Here is a 16,541-nt window from a genome sequence, read left to right as displayed (position 1 = left end):
GGGTCTGGGGGGCTTCTGGGGGGCCTGGCGGCTGGGTGGGGGCCAGGCGCTCTGCCCCCTTCCCAGGCTACTCCTTGGCCAGGGCTGGAGCGAAAGGGGGAAGAAAGAGGTGGATGGAGAAGGGGCTGTGAGCCAGGTCCTGACCCCTGCCCATCTCCCGGTCCCCCCATGGCCTCCTGCCTGGTGCCCGTGCCAGCCCCGCCCCTGCCCCCAGCTGCTGGCTGTGATTAATGCGGCAAATCTGTCAGCCGGGGGGCCCTGAATGCCACAGGGAACTGTCCTCGGCCCAGCCAGCCTTGCCCCCAGCAGTGCCCCCTGCTGAGGCTGGGACCCCAGCCCTCCTTACACGTTGAAATAGGCCTTTGTCACCCGAGGTCTGAGCCTCCAGCTTCCCAGAGTCAGGGAGGGGCCTGCCGAGGGGGTGGTTACTCTGTCGGCAACCCCGGAGCAGCCCCCACATCAAACGGAGGGAGAATCGGGGTGCTATCCGCTCAGCTCACCCGGTCCACTGCAGGGGGTGCTCAGGGGGACAGCGGGAGTTCTGAGCCGGGTCCTGTCTCCCCGCCCGCAGTCAGCAAAGCCCTTTCTCCCCGATGAGCAGGAAAACCAGACCCAGAGTCAACGCATCCAGGGACGGGCTTGGCCGGTCATGGCGAGAACCCGGGCCCTGGAGCGGGCGTGTACCGGTCAGCCCGGGCTGCGGGCAGGAGGCACAGGCGGGCGGCTCAGACGCAGGAGCCCATCGCCCCGTCCTGGAGGGTGCCAACTTCTCTGAGGTCTCTGTCCTAATTTCCCCTTTTCATGAGGACACCAGTCACAGAGGGCGAGGGCCCACCCTGTGGAGCTCACCATAACTCGTTCGCCTCTGTAAGGACAGTTTCCACACAAAGTCACCTTCTGAAGTCCTCGGGGTTCGGGCTCCACCATGTGAATTTGCGGAGGACACAGCTCAACCCATAACAGGCCGGAACAAAGGGCTTCCCAGTAACCCCAGTCCCCTGGGGGGGCACTGCTCTCCCTGCACGAAGGACCCCACCTCCACTCTGACATCCTCGTCCCAGGGTTCAGTACGGTCCCCTCCGGGCCCCTCTTGTGGGGTGTAGCTGGCTCAGCGAGAGGCCACAGGCCGCTCGGGAGGGTGGCCACTGCTGAGGACAGAGAGGACTAGGTCCCTGAGTGGTCTCTCCTCCTGGGACCCCAGTGAGCCCACAAAAAGGTAAAACAGGCTCTAGGCCTTTGCAGGGAGGGCCCCTCTGCATCCACTACCTGTGACATCGTGTGACAGCCCAGGAGGAGAAGGCTGTCCCCTGGGCGGGGTGGTGGGGAGCAGTGTCGCGGGGAGGTTGGCATCAGAACCCAGTCTGCAGGAGCCACTTACTTCTCCCTGCTTGTACCCCAGGGTTCTGTGTGGGGTCCAGGCCAGGCCTCCCGCAGCATGGCCAAGCACCAGGGTGGTGAGCTGCCCGCAGCTCAGGTGACTTGTCCTGATATTAGTGAGGAGGTGCTGGCTGCCACCCAGGGCTGAGTCCTTCCCCCGACTCCCCACCTGGCATTTGCCTACAAGCCCTGGGGCTCCGTCCAGGCCCCCAGAGGGCCGGCCATTGCTGGCAGTGATAAGCATGCAAATCTCTAAACGAAATCCAATTAGCAACCAAATGAGGGCCTGGGAGGAAGCAGCAGGGCAGCCCAGAGAGGCTGGGCCGGGCCGGGTCTCCCTGCTCAAATATTTGTCTCTCATTTGAATGTCTTTTGTGGGCTGGTGTGCAGGACTGGGAAGGGGCGGCTGCAGGAGACAAAGGCCTGTCTGGCGTGCTAGTTTGAGATGCAGGCTGTACCGTGCTCACCCTCATCACCCACCCCAGGTCACACCGCCCCACCTGGCAAGGTCGCCAGGGGCCCCCCGACCCTCCCCACCCCCCAGCCCCACAGTCCCCTCGCCCAGCTGATCTCTGTGCTCCTCGCCCCCTCCTGCAGGGCCCAGGGGAGGGCTGGGGTCCCGGGGTCCTCCCGTCCCAGGCCAGAGCCTGGTTCTGTGGGAGGGGCGTGGGGGCTAGGGAGTCACTTCCTGCTGGGCACTGGGGTTGGGACGGGAGCTGGGCACAGGGCCGGGCTGCAGGGTGGGCGTGCAGTGCTCTCAGGAGCGGTGTGAGCCAGGCTGCTGGTGGGACACCTTTCCCGTGGCCGGCCACCTTCGGCAGTCGCCCCTTCCGCCCCGATTGCCCCCGGCCCTGGCCTGAGTTCCCCATCTGGCCTGTAGCTGTGGGCCGACGACCTCCAGGGCTGGGCCGGGAGGACCGCGTGCAGTGTGGGGCCTGGGGTCAGGGGAGCCGCTCGGGGACCCCGCCAGGGGCCCCGACACCCACGTCCCAGTCTGCCAGGGCTGCCTCGTGCCAACACAATCTCACGTGACCTCAGCAGAGCCCTCCGACCCAGACACTCACGGTCAGCCTCCCGGGCTGCCCCATCCAGGTCCCGGCCTGGCCGCAGGGCCAGCAAGGGCCTCCGGGGAGTCGGGGAGAGAGAGCGGGCCTGCGCCACAGGGATGGGTGGTCGGAGGTGGGAAGCTCCGCTGGGTGCGCCCCCGCCCGGCTCCTCCAAGGGCTCGGGAGCACTGGGGACAGGCAGAAACCTCAGGGGTCTCCGGTAGCCAGTGGGGGCTTCCGGGGCAGGAAGGGCAGTGGGCGTCCAGCGCCTTGTGACCTCGGTCTGGAGAAAAGCTGCTCTGCGGGGGCTCGGCTTGGGCTACCTCGCCCGTGGACCGAGGAGTGACGGGGCCTGCGGGCCCCCGGGGAGCGGGCAGGAGGGAGCGGAAGCTGCGGGGAAAGCCTGCGGGACTGGACGAGCCACCCACTCACCCGCTAGAATGCGGAGGGGCTGACACAGACCCGCGTCAGGTGACCTGACCCCACCTGGGCTGCCCAGCCGGAGGTGACCCGGCCCTGCCTGCCCTGCCTTCAGGTGGCACAGCCTGCCCTTTCCTGGCTGCCTCAGGGGTCAGCTGGGGACGGGAGGGAGCGTGCGGCTGGGGCTGCAGGCACAAGCTTTGGGGACTCACCTTGGAGCCTCAGACCCACGATGTGCCACCCTGACGGCTCCCAGGCTCTCCACCCAGGGATGTGTTGGGGCGCTGGGCTGCTCCAGAAGCCTGGAGGCCGCCCCATGCCCAGCCTGGGTCCCTCTCCCCCCGGGCCTTCCCGGGCGCCGATGGAGGGTCTACAGGTCTGGGGACGGGACGGGCAGCACTGTTATTTAATCGGGGTACAGTTCACTCATCATGTATGAATCCGGAGTGGGCCCACGAGTCTTACACGTGCGTGCACTTGTACCCTCTGCATCCAGATCGCCATTCGAAGTGTTCCTGCCTGGGCTGGTGCCCCCGAGGCCCCCAGCTTCCACCGCTGCCCTGGCCTCTGGCACGGAACCTGGTGCGGGCCGTCTGGGCCGGCCTCGCCCACGCTCCTTGCTGGCCGGGACGCTGGGGCTCTCCTGAGGCTGCTCCTGGAGCGGGTCAGCTCTCGTGTGTCCAGTGCTTCTGCTCAGGAGGCAGGGCCGGCTGGCTTCCCACCCTGCATTTGCTTCTGGCGTGGCCACCGGGGCCCCTGTGAGTTGAGTGGATGGGGAGACGCTGGCCTGGCCCTCCCGCTGGGGAGCTGGGGGAGCTGCGGGAGCTGGGGGAGCTGGGGGAGCGGGCAGCGGGCGGCGGCGAGTGTGTGCGCGTGGGGGGGACGCCGGGCGCCCCTCAGCTGCCGGGCACTGGCCCCTGCTCCGACTGTTCTCTCCAGGCCCCTCTGTCGGGCAGAGGCGGACGCGGGAGTTCAGGGAGGTCCCGTATCTGCTCTCACCGCACATTCCTTATGGAACGAGGCAGTGTCATCAAAATTAATAGATGCACCAATTTGAAACAAAAAAAGAAAGAGAAATCAGGCTGTTTGCTTGAGGTCAGGTAGCTTGGAGGGGCGGCTGGAAGGGCCACGTGGGGCCTGACTCCTGCGTGGAGCTGGGCCTGGGGTGGGGGCCGAGAGAGCATCTTCCTGGCCCTCAGTCCCTAGCTGTGGGAACTTTAAAGGGAGGTGTCAATGAGGGTCTCGGGGACCCCTCCTCTTCGATACCTTGTGGGTGAGGGTGAGGGGGTGAGGACCGGAAGGGGTGTGCAGCTGGGGCGGGAGCGACAGGGTTTGGGGGCAGCTGAGGGGGCGGCCCAGAGCCTGTGGGCTGCATGGGCTGGTGGCCTCAGAGGGCTTCCCGGAGGCAGGGCCTGGAGGCTCTGTAGAATGGAGAACATTCCGGCCAAGAGTGGGCCTCTGTGTGGCGTGGAACCCCAGGCGGACCACAGGCTCCGCCAGGCCTGGGCACCCACCCCACCCCCAGCTTCCCCTCCCTGCCCAGCCCGCGCCCCCACCCCCCAGGGCAGCGGGGCAGTGCCGTTCAGGGTTCAGGTCGGACCTGTTCCGGGCGCGGGCGCAGCTGCCCCTGGGGGTGGATTGCTGCTCTCTCGTTCTGCTTCACTGCATCTGAAGGCGGCAGCCGCCTCCGCCCAGCCCGGCCCTCCCCGCCTCCTCTCCCTCAGCCTCAGGGCCTTTGCTCAGGAAAGATCAGGCAGCTAGAGCCCTCCCTCCCTCCTACACACACACACACACACACGCGCGACAGTCACACATGTCACACTCGTATGCACACGTACACACGTGTACACATGCACATGCACACAGACACGCACATGCTCGTGGGCCCGGGTAGCCCTGGGCTGGGGGAGGAAGTCTGGGGCCACGAGGCCACCTCCGCCACCTCTGTCTCATGCCCCCCTCACCCCCACCCCGGGACCGCGGAAGGCCTACCCCAGCACCCTCGGGGGCACCCGCTCCAGCCGTGGGAGGCCGACTCCTGCACGCCCTCCTGGCACTGGGGAGTGTCCTTTCTGCTTGTTTTCTACTGTTTGGTGTTAATTTTAGGTGCCTCACTGTGGCTTTAATTGGCGTTTCCCTAATGGCCGACGGAGCTGAGCATCTTTCCATGTGCTCATCTGACATCTATGCATCGTCGTCGTCGATGGTTTCTTCACTGGGTCGCTTTCTTACTGTTGAGTCTTGAGAGGTCTTTGCATATTCCGGATAAAAGTTCTGTATCTAGTGTGCGATTTGCAAATATTTTCTCCCGGTCTATGGTTTGACTTTTCAATGTCTCAACATTGCCTTTTACAGAGGGAAAGTTTTAAATCGAACAATGTCCAACGTACCAAATGCGTTTTCTCGTGTGGATTATGTTTCGGTGTCATATTGAGACGCCGAAGAAAGATTTCTTTGGCGAACCCAGTGGTTCTCAGCCAAGGGCCATTCGCCCCCAGGAATACTCGGCAGTGTCTGGAGACATTTTTTTTGGTAATATTGCCACATATCCGACAGTGCACAGCCCCTCAGAGAATGATCCGGCCCCCTGCGTCAACAGTGCTGAGGCTGGAGACTCACACCGTCCTAAAGCCACAGGGATTTTCTCCGGTATTTTCTTCTAGATGTTTTATCGTTTTATATTTTACATTAAGGGCTAGAATTTTATTTCGAGTTAGTTTTGCATAAGGCGTGAGACATGTGAGCCAAGTTTCCCTTTTTGGATCTAGATCGGACCATCGATCCAGCATCGTTTGTTGAAAACACCATCCTTTCTTCATTGAACTGAATTTGCATTTTTTGCCAAAACCCAGTTGACTGTGTGTGGGGGTCTGTTTCTGGGCTTTCTCGTCAGTCCCGTTGATCTAGGAGTCTTTGCCTTCATAGTAACGTACTTTCTTGATTACTGCAGCTTTTTAGTAAAATCCGGAGATAAGTAGTAGACAAAGTAAAATAAAGCGAAACGAGGTAGTGTGAGTCTTCCAACAACGTTCTTTTTCTAAATTGTTTTGGCTGGGCCGGTTTATTTGTGCTTCCGTATTAATTTTAGAGTCAACTTATCGACACCTTCAAAAAAATCCGCCGGGGACACGATGAGATACGTGAATCAATTTCGATCAATTTGGGGAGAATCGATATCTTGACAATATCGAATCACCCAATTCATGAACGTAGTCTATCTTTCCGTTGACATCTGTCTTCGATTTCTCTCATCAGTGTTTTATAGTTTTCAGCATACAGAATCTACACACTCTTTGTTATATCATCTTTCATTTTTTCATTTTTTGGGGTGCTCTAGTAAGCGGAGCGGGTCTTGAACCTTTAGAATCCTAATCGTTCGTTGCTAGTAAAGAGAAATAGAATTAGTTTCGCATATTGACTTTCTACCGAGATCTCGCTCAACTCTCTTAATTCCAAGAGTTTTCTGTAGTTTCAGGGGAGATTTTCTACGTCAACATTCACATGTTGCAAACAGAGATAGTTTTGCTTCTTGGTTTTCTTTTCTTTTCTTTTTTTTTTAACGCCTACAGCGCCTGGTCTTCCGAGGGGGTCTCCCATCCAAGTACTGACCAGGCGCGACCCTGCTGAGCTTCCGAGATCAGACGGGATCAGGCGCGTTTAAGGTGGCGCGGCCGTAGACGCTTCTTCGTGTTCGATCTGTCAGCCGTTTCTTTCTTTCCTCGCCTTACGGTACCGGCGAGGCCTCCAGGAAAACGCCGAGTCGCAGCTGTGGAAGAGGATCCCCAGGCCCGATCCCCGTCTCAGGGGAAAGCATTTGGTCTCGCGCCAGTTAGCACGGTACGGTTTGGTTTTGGTTTTTGTTTTTTAAGATTTCCTAAGTTAAGGAAGTTCTCTTCTATTCCTAGGTTGCCGAGAGTTGTTTACTTTTTTCCTTTAATTACGAATGAAAGGTGAATTTTTTTTTTTATCAGTTTTTGCTTCCTAATCGTCTCATCTGTCATTCGAGCCTCTGTCGTTAGAGACCAGTGTTTCCTTCTTAGAGAACTGATCCCCTTCTCGTTATGTGGTTTCCCCTCTCGTTCTTCGCAACATTTCATGTTCGGAGTCTGCTTTGTCCGAGACGAATCTAGCCACCCCAGCTTTATTGTGACATGTGTTCGTAGGGCATGTTCCTCCCCCCGACTTTCCCCTTTAAGTCTAGTGACGTCTTTATGTTTGCGCTGGGTTTCTTAGAGACAGCATCTAGTCAGGTCTTGCTTTGTTTATTCAATTCGACAGCCTGTTTCTTTTCACTGGTGTGTCGCGTTTGTTTAAATTTAATGTGTTTGTTCCATCTATTATTTGGTTTTTCTCCCTTTCTGCCTTCTTTTGGATTAACTGACCTTTTTTTATTATTTATTTTATCTCCACTATTGCCTTACTATTTAAATCTTTTTTGAGTGGTGAGCGATGCAATATGAATATTATGAAATGATTTACATGGTATTTGTATTGTTTTAAAAATGATGTACAAAATTTTAGCTGAACATAATTCAATATATATATATGCCTTACTGTTGAATTGTACACTTGAAACTTACTGGATTTCGTTAACCAGGGTCACCACGATAAAAATAAAGTTTCAAAAAATAGAAAGAATCTTCTTTAACAAAGTAATCGTTGCTCTAGGTTTTCCGATCTGCATCTTGAATTAGCCAAGGCCTACCAAATACCATCGCACTGTGCTACGTGTCACGTAAGGAATGCATGATGGCATGTGACCGATTCCGCCCCGATTCGTGCCACTGTTGTCGTAAATTATACTTTACATCATGCTGTAAGCACACGTTACCACCGTTTTTTCTCTAGATGGTCGCCGAAGTTTCTTCGCACGGCCGCTGGTTCCCCAGACGCTTCGTTTTCGTGCGTACCCGGGCTCCCCTGGTCCCGCAGCCTCCTGTCAAGAACAAAGGTCTTCCAGCGACAATCTGCCCAATCGTTTTTTTGTTTTGCTTTGCTTTGTTTTTTGTCATCCGATAAAGACATTATTGCTCCTCCTTTTCTGAAAGATATTTGCACTGGGTATAGGGTTCTGGGGCTGACTGTTTCCCCCGCTTCGGCCCTGGCTTCCTCGGTTTCCGATGGGAAGAAACGGGCTGCTGTTTCGATCTCTTCCTCCGGACGGACCGTGCCCGTGTTCTCTGGCTACTCTGGAGGGGTTCGCCTTCGTCCCGGGTTTTCGGCAGTCCGGTCGCGGTCCGCCTCGGCGTCTTTGCGTGGTTTCTTCTTCCCCGGTGTTCTCGGAGCTTCTTGGAGGCGTGGTGTGTTGTTCGAATCGGGATTCTGGGAATCTCTCGTCCGCCGTCTGTCCAGCCTTCCCTCCGTCTCTCGCTCAGCCTTCGCGCCCCTGCCGTCCCATGCGGCGTGCGCCCCGCTCTTTGCGCTCTGGTGCTCGGTTCTGTCGCTTCCCACCCCTTTTCAGGATTCTGTCCCCTTCGCGTTCCGGCTTGACTATTTCCTGTTGACCCGTTTTCAGGGTCACCGGTTCTTCCCTCGGCTGCGTCGGGTTATTAACGAACCCATCGAAGGCATTCTGCCCTTCTCGATTATGGCATTTTTCCTTCCGGCGTTTCCATTTGATTTTTTCCCTTAATTTCCGTCACGTATTCCCTAACCCTTAACGCCACTTCTCTAATGGGGACCCAGGGTGCCCCTTCGGGTCCCTGACTCAGCGTGAGCTCAGATCCCCCTGCCCCGCCATGCCACAGCCCCGCAGAAATCTGGGTGCCCCTCGCTGCGCAGTCGTGATTGTCTGACCCGGTGGCGATAGGTGCCTTGGGCGGGGGACAGAGGCACGCGGCCCCGTGTCCCCTCGGAACCGCGTTTCAGGGTCCTTCCTCACGGCGGCCCAGCTCCTCTTTCTGTCGAAGGCTCTGCATCCGAGACCCGGCTCAGGTCTGGAGACCGGTCCCAGGGTCGTGACTGCACTGGGGCGGGGCGGGGCGGATGGCCTCGGCCTCGGGCCGCGCAGTCTTGTCTCTCGTTTATGTGTATTCGGCGATCACCTGGAGGCAGTGCACCCCTCTCCCCCTGGAAGCCCCGTGCTCCGGCGCATTCCGAGGTGCTGGGGTGACGACCTCGACACGTGAATTTAGGGGACCCAGTTCATCCTGAACTCCGCCTGCTACGTAATCACGCCCGCCTCGCCCTGTGCCTGGAGCCCAGTTCTGTGAAAGCTCCTGCACCGTCACCAGCCCCGGCCTCTGGAGGACGCAGCCACCGCTGAGCCCCGCACTGACTCCCCGCTGCGGCCTTGGTAAGCGGAGCGCGTGGGCCCCTCCAGACGCGTGGCGGGTGGTCTCCCGGGCTTCCGCCCAGACCCCTTGGTCTCCTTCCTACGCCGTCGGCCACGCCGCTCTGGCCTCTGTGCCTCCTTTGCGGCGTGGCCTTCGTGCATCCTGTGCTTCCGAGGGCCATCGTGGCAGTGACTAGAACTGGCCCCCAGGGTTCCTGCTCAAGGATCGCACCCCGTGTCCCAAGAAAGTCCCCCAGCCCCATGAGCTCTGCTGCTTTGCCCCAACCCTACCCCGGCCCTGGGTTCCCGCTAGCCCACAGTGCAGTCTCTTGGGTGTGTGGCCCCTTGCCACCTTATCAAGTCACGTTGAGACGCCGTCTTAGCTATGGCCTGGGGGCCGGGCAGGGAGGAGGGCAGGCACCGCCCCGTAAGACACTCGTCTCGCTGAGGAGCCTGTGTGGTTTTCAAGCAGGTGTGGCGTCTCCCTTCCGAAGGCGGCTTTTCTGCAGGCCCAGGGCCCTCGGGGAGTCGGGGACTCGGGGTCTCAGGGTCTTCCTTCCCGTCAGGCACTCGTGCAGGCTGCGTCCACTCTTCTCTGCTGCTTGGGGCTCCCGCAGCCCTGTCCCAGGCCCGGCCCTGGCTCTGTGCCTCTGCCTCTCAATGTGCTGCCAAGAGGCCCTGGGGCTGTCACCCTTGACTTTACGGGGCGGATTCATAGCTCTGAGCCACTGCCTCCCCCACCGCCCTCTGCTTCAGCTTCCCCTGTGGTTCTCAAGGGCTGGGACGAGGCCCCGGCTGGAGTACAGCACGGCAGATGCCCCGCTGCACCCCGAGCCCACCCTCCAAGGACCCCTCACGCTTGGCCCCGTCACGACCTCAGGACTTCCCAGGGCCTCTCCTGGCCTGTCCCCCGGGAGTGGGAGGGGGCACCCTCTGGACGGGGGGAGGGGCCAGGAAAGCAGATTAGCAAAGAGAGGGTCACCGTGAGAGCCCCAGGCCCCAGAGCGGAAGCTTTGAGGCCGGCCCGGGCTTTTCTACTCAGGGGTCCCTTCCTGGCCAGGCTGCCCTGGGGGTGCCCATGGCCCCCCGTTGGCCTGAGTGTGAGTCACAGGAGGGGGCAGCGAGCAGTTAGCAGCCAAGCACAGTAGCCAGGGGCCGGTGCAGAGGCTGGGTGCCCTTGCACAAGAGGGTCCCGAGCCTCAGAGGCAGGGTCCCCGGGGCGAACCTGCAGGAGGGTGGGGCGTCAGGGAAGCTGCCCTGGACCCCGGAGCCCTCCGTGGAGCCTAGCGGGCCTGCAGGGAACGCGGGCAGCTGCAGGCGTGTCTGCCCGTCCGTGGGCCTCCCCGTCCAGCAGGCTGGACTCCGGGCAAGCTCGCCGCCTAGGGCTTTGAAGTGCGTGTGTCTGTCTGAACCTGCCAGCTGTGTGGACGTGGCTGAGGATGTGTGCCTGGGCATCTGTGTATCTGTGAGTTGTCGCTGCCGGCAGGCGGCTGGGCAGGAGGGTTGGGTCCCTTTGGGTGTGGCTGTGGGTGTGGGTGCGTGTGCTCTAGCCAGGGCTGGGCACGTGCCTCGGTGAGGTGGGTGCCTGGCACCCCGCCGGGAGGATGGGCGCAGGGAGCCCGGCCCAAGGACCTCAGGGCTCAGTGTGTCTCCCAGTGGGTCGCCGTGGATGTCAGGGTGCGTGTAACAGCACACACGCGCGCGTGCGCACATATACACACACAGGGAAGAGGGGCGTGTGGAGGGAGGGAAGGGGCAGCTCGAAACCCCACCCAGTGCCAAAGAGCCTGCTGTGGGGCTGAGCCTTCTGGGACCGTCCACCACTGGGGCCTGAGTGGCCAGTGGTCCGGGTGGAGCCTAGCCAGGTCCAGGCTGAGAGAGACGCCTGCCTCGGGGGCCAGCTGGCCGCCACCTCACCCACAGCATATACTGGCATCGGGGGACGGGGGGGAGATCGGGGTGCGGGGTTGCTGGGCTTCCTGTTCGGTTCTCTGTAAGCTTAAATCTGTTCTAAAACAAGGCTTAGTAAAAACATAATAATAAAAAAATATCCCACGGGCTTGGGTCCCATTGAGGGGATTTGAGGAGTCAGGAGCGGGGTGGGGCTGTCCAGGGCAGGCTCTCGGAAGCGGGGAGCTGGGGGGCAGTGGGGAGGCTGCAGACGGTGGGCAGCCCCCACCTAGGAGCCAGAGGCGACAGCCGGGGGCCAGAGGCCTGCAGGTCTGATGGGGAGACGGGACGGGGGGGGGTGTGTGTGAGCGTGTGAGCCGGACAGGGAGCCCCTGGGACTGTGACCCCAGGACATGGCCTCCTGACTCCAGCAGGCCCTTGGAGGGGCAGCTATCCATCCAGGTTGGGGGCTCAGATGGAGGAGGACGAAAGGTGAGGGTACGGGTGGGGGAGCAAGGAAGATGATGGGGGACAAAGGGAGTGGCGGGCGGAGGGGGGGCTCGTGCTGGGGCGCGTCTGAGCCGCTGTGGGAAGGATGCTGTTCAGCGGGGCCGACCTGCAAGCCGGGAGCCGGGAGGCTGCCCGGCATGGAGAGCGAGCACCCTGGGCGAGGCACAGCTGTGACTTGGTGCCGGGCGTCTCTGAGGGATGGAGCACCAAGGGTCAGGACACCACGCACAGGTGGCCTCTGCAGAGCAGGATGAGCAAGCCTGATCCGGGGACACTGCGTGGCGTCCTGGACAGTCCGGGAGTCTTGACCTGGGGCTCGGTGACCAGGGCGACCTGAGACAAGCATCTTGGTCCCCGTTGGCAGTGGGGTCAGCAGGAGGCAGGCTGCGGGGTTGGGGGCCCCGGGACACCAGCAGATCCCTCCCCACCTTGGACATTTCATGGAGGGGTGGAGGGGGGCAAGGGCAGCCCCGGCCCAGCCCCCAGCCCAGGCCTACAGGGAGGTCTGTTGGTGGCTTGGGAGCCTGGGAGGGGACAGAGAGACAGGAGCTGCCTCCTGGGGACATGGCAGTCCTTCCTCAGAGGGTGGTGCCTAAGGATTCGCCTGACCCCTCTCTAGGCTGTGGGTGTTCAGTTACCCCGCATTTGCCTGTCTCCCCTAGAACCTGCACTCCACGTGGGCAGGAGTTGGCTCGGCCTGCTCACTCCTGTGTCCCAGCGCCCCGCGGGTGGCCGGCGGGGAGGAGGTCTTTACAAAGCTGTGGGAAAGGGTGGGAGGGCAGGAGCCTCGGACAGGGGCTCGTGAGTGTGGCCACAGCTGGTCAGGGGCTCCTCCTGGAGGCCACTGCTAACTCTGAGTCTGTGCCGTCACCACTCAGTGGCTGGCTTCCCCCAGCAGTGAGGGGCGGCCCTGCTCCACGGATAGGGGGACCCAGGCTCGGGGAGGCCACGTCACCTGCACAAGGTCACAGCCAAGAATGGGCAGAGCTGGGGTCTGAGTCAGGCCGCCCCACCCGGGGTCCCTACTGCCTGCACCGATCTCAGTGGGTTACGATTTTAAAATTGAGGTGAAATTCACATCACATAAAATTAGCTATTTTAAAACGCACAGTTCAGCACCAATTCAGTGCATTCGCAATGCTGTGTGACACGTCCTGGGTCTGGACCCAAAACATTGGCATCACCCCAAAAGGAGACCTGTCCACGTAAGTGTTTGCCCCCTTCCAGCCCCCGCCGACACCGCCGGCCCGCTGCTGTCCGCGGCTTTGTCTCTTCTGGACGTTTCCTATAAATGGACCGCAGGATGCGTGGTGCTCCGTGTCTGGCTTCCTATGCTCGGCGTACCCTGTGTCCGTGGGTCCGCGCGTCACCGTTTTCATGGCTGATAGCAGTCAGCGTGTGGCTGGCCGCCTCCGCTTATCCATCCGCCCGTCGATGGACACGGGGGCGGTCGGCCTCTCGGCGGGTGTGACTAGTGCCGCTCTGGACGTTGCTGTGCAGGTGTCTCTTTAAGACCCTGCTTCCCGTTCTCTGCGTCTCCACCGAGGAGTTGCTGGCCCTTTGGTGAATCCGCGTTGAGCCTCCGAGGAGCTGCCCTGTTTTTATACCATTTTCTACCGCTCTGCCCTCTCGCCCGCGGCAGATAAGGGCTGCTCGTGGGTCCCCCGGCCCGGGAGTGCCCAGGTCCACCTGCCCCGCTGTGGGGTATGTGGAGTGGCTTTCTCGCCGGTGGCTCCGTCAGGGTCCCCTGGGCCTATGTCCTGGTTGCAGGGTTTTGGAGGCTGTTTCTAGAACGGGGGAGAAGCTGGTGCTCTTTGCTTGCTGGGGCCCCGGTGCAGGATGGTAGCACCCTGGGGCGGTGGGGGTGGGGTGCCCAGGCCATGCCTGGTGGGTCCCACCCGCGCCTCAGGTGGAGGCTGTCCTTCCCTTGGTTTACCCATTAACAGGCTGGCCGGTGGCGGGGCCGCAGACAATGGTGCGTTTGTTCGCCATGGCCGGGGAGGCCTGCGTGGGGCCCTGGCACAGTCATCAAAGCTCCGCCATCGCGCCTGCTTGGGGAGGGATTTGTGCAAACAGAGACAGGTGCAGAGGCCGGGCCAGCTGCCGGGGCCGGGGGCTCCACAGGTAGCCATCAACTTCCCTGCCTCCCCTGCCAGCGGCCTGCCCTCCAAGTTCTGCCATCCAGCCAGGCTGGGCTGCTGGTGTCCTGCATGTGGGTCCCAGTTCCGGTCACCCCCAAGGCCAGCCCTGAGCCCGCAGGCCGGCTGGTGGACAGGCCCTCAGGGCGGGCCGACCTCCCACCTCTGCTCCGGCGAGAGCTCAGGGCACTTCACCCCTTTGCACGCCCCCCCATGCAGGTCCTTTAAAATGAGGGCTTCCTGGTGAGGCAGCTCATCACCCCTCGGACATCTGCGTGCTGGGACCTGTCCCCAGGGGGTGTCCTCTCGCAGTGGGGGACGAGTGGTCTCTGCCCAAGGCCAGCTGTGGCCGGGCTGAACCTCGGAGGGGACACCGTTGGCAAGCTCTGTGCCTGTGGGCAGCTGGCCTGGGGTCCGAGGGGCTCCTGGACCCTTCGCTGGACGCCACCTCCCTGTCTGCTTCCCAGGCGGCCACGCCGGCTCAGCGGGCGGGTGGCTCGTGAGCTGTGTGGAGCCACGTGGGCTGCAGACAGACCGGGCCGGGCCAGCTCCTTTGTCTTTATACAGCAGCTTGGTGTGGGTCCGCTGTCCGGCACGGACATACAGGGACCAGTCCGCACAGACGGAGCTGCCCAGTCGAGCCAGCAGGGGCAGGACAAGTGACAGGGAGGGGGCCAGGCTGTGAAAGGAAAGCAGGCCTGGGGTTGGGGTCCCCGCTGCTCAGTACGAGCACGGCAGGCGGCAGCGTGTGTCAAGGGAGCTCTGCCGGCTGGTGGCCCTGCCCACACCTGCTTCCCCTGCTCTCCTGCCATCCTGGGCCCATAGGGGCCCCTGGCCCACGTGCTCCTCAGTCCGGGGCCTCCCTCGTGTGCACCGCCTGTTCCCCAGCCTGGGCCGCCCGCAGGCTCCTGTGCCCCGACCCCAGCTGTGACCATCCTGTCCCTTCTCTGGGGTCATTTCTCAGCCTCTGCAGAAGGGACCCAGCTGCCTGGCCCGATGATCCTGCGTGGGAGCTTACCCCACAGGGGGTCCACCTGGAGCGCCGTCCTGGCTCCCTCCCACCTGGGCCCTCCAGGACCCCTCCTCCGGGAAGTCATCCCTGAGCTCTCAGGCCCGGTGGCAGCTGGTCCCAAACTCTTCCAAAGGGGACGCTCGAGCCCGCCGTGAGCCCGGGCCGCACTCGCGGCCTGGGTCAGGGGACCTGGAACGCAAGGGCACACACGTTAGCCGACGGCTCGCCCAGGGTGGCCAGTCACCTCCTCGTTATAAACGGGCCGAAGCAGGACTTCTGCGCCACCAAGTGTTTCCCGGGACACCACGACTGTGGAGGGTCCGAGGACCCCTGGGAACAGGCTGTCTCTGACTCCGATGGCCCCAGGCCCTCCTGACATGACCCCCCCACACCCGCACAGTGGAGAGAGGGAAGAGGGGCGGGGTGGGGCGGGGCACCGAGACAGAACTGCAGCTGTTTTGTGATCTAACCTCGGAAGCGACGTCATCGCTTCTGACACATCCCATTGGTCGGAAGTGAGTAAGTCCCGCCCACATCCACCGGTGTGAATCACACCAGGACAGAATTATGGGAGGCAGGTCAGTGGGGTCCTTTGAGGTCGTGACCGCAGCAAGTAGGATCAGTGTGGGACGTGTCCATGGGGTCACCAAGGGGCTCTTGAGGGGCACGGGCGCCTGTGCGAGCAGAGGGCCGGGTGTGGGGGCCGCAGGCCTGTTTCAATGCTGCAGGAGCCGGAGCTTGGCCGCTTCCCCTCAGCAGGTATCTGGGCCGAAGGGTATTGGTTTGAGGGGCCAAACGCATGCACCCCACACACCTGCCTCCCAGGAAACCTCCCTCCAGGCGTAGGAAGCCCCTGATTGCAAACTCTGGACACTTCCCTACCTGTGAAATTGGAAGCGGGCAGACAGGGGAGGCCATCAGGCTGGTCAGAGTAGGTTTAGCTGGAGAGGGGTGACCCTGCCCTCATGTCTCCCCAGGGCTGTCCCCGTATGGTGGGAACATGGTGGGGGTGTCATAGGCTCGGGCCCTCACAGGACTTTCCTGGTCATGGGGCCTCTGGAGGTCGTGTGTGCCTGGCTCCCAGGACTGTGCAGTCACGGAGGCCGGAGGCCACCCCCCGGGGGGGCGGGGCTCAACTGCCACCATCGTCCCTGGTGGGAGGGCAGCGGGTGGGGAGGCGGGCGCGGAGGCGTCATGCCCATCCCAGGCCCCGGCGGACAGCCAGCTCCCCAGTCCCAGCCTTCGGCGGCCCCGCAGCCTCTCTCTGGCTCCCTGGCCTCTCTCCACGTGGGGCTGCCCTCTGGGGGCCGATGTGCCCTGTCCCTCAGGGCTCCATGCTCTGTCCTGCCTGCTCGCTCTCACAGACGCGCCCTCAATCTCCCCTGGCCCTTCCCAGGCCAGCCTCTGTGTCTCGGTCACCTTTCCAAAGTTTCCTGGCTCTGCTGTGCTCTGTGTTCCCCGCTGGCGGCCCCTGCCTCCTCCGCCCCTGGCCTTCGGGCACACCCCCTCCTGCCTCCTGGAGCCCACCCCGGCCCCCCTCGGCCTGTGCGTCCCTCTGGCGGTCTCGCTGCCTGTGGGGCCACCGTTGACCTCCGTCCCAGGAAGAGGAACAGCTAGGCCTCGCCGGGCCGGGAGCGGGCCCCACCTGCCGCTGCTCCAGGCGGGCAGGCTGGGACACGCAGCCGCCTGGCCTCCGAGCCACGAGCGGGCAGCCCCGGGATGGGTTATTTCTGGAATGTGGAGCCAGCCAAGCTTGGCATGAGGTGTGGGCAGCTCACGGGCATGGGGGGAGGGGTGACCCCGTTTTCTGCGTAGCAACCAGCTTGCCATCTGGCTTGCGACTGGCCTCTCTGCAGAGGCCGCCCCGCTCCGGA

The 16,541-nt window shown here is 61.9% G+C and overlaps 1 pseudogene; it reads right to left on the bottom strand.

Annotated features, from left to right (window-relative positions):
* Window positions 1–6,403: 6,403 nt before the first annotated feature.
* LOC112479247 lies at window positions 6,404–6,522 on the bottom strand (annotated as a pseudogene).
* Window positions 6,523–16,541: the final 10,019 nt, after the last annotated feature.

The sequence above is a fragment of the Pteropus alecto genome, unplaced genomic scaffold (genome assembly GCF_000325575.1).
Source record: "Pteropus alecto unplaced genomic scaffold, ASM32557v1 scaffold43, whole genome shotgun sequence".
Classification (NCBI taxonomy): domain Eukaryota; kingdom Metazoa; phylum Chordata; class Mammalia; order Chiroptera; family Pteropodidae; genus Pteropus; species Pteropus alecto.
This window is presented reverse-complemented; position numbering and strand designations above follow the sequence as displayed.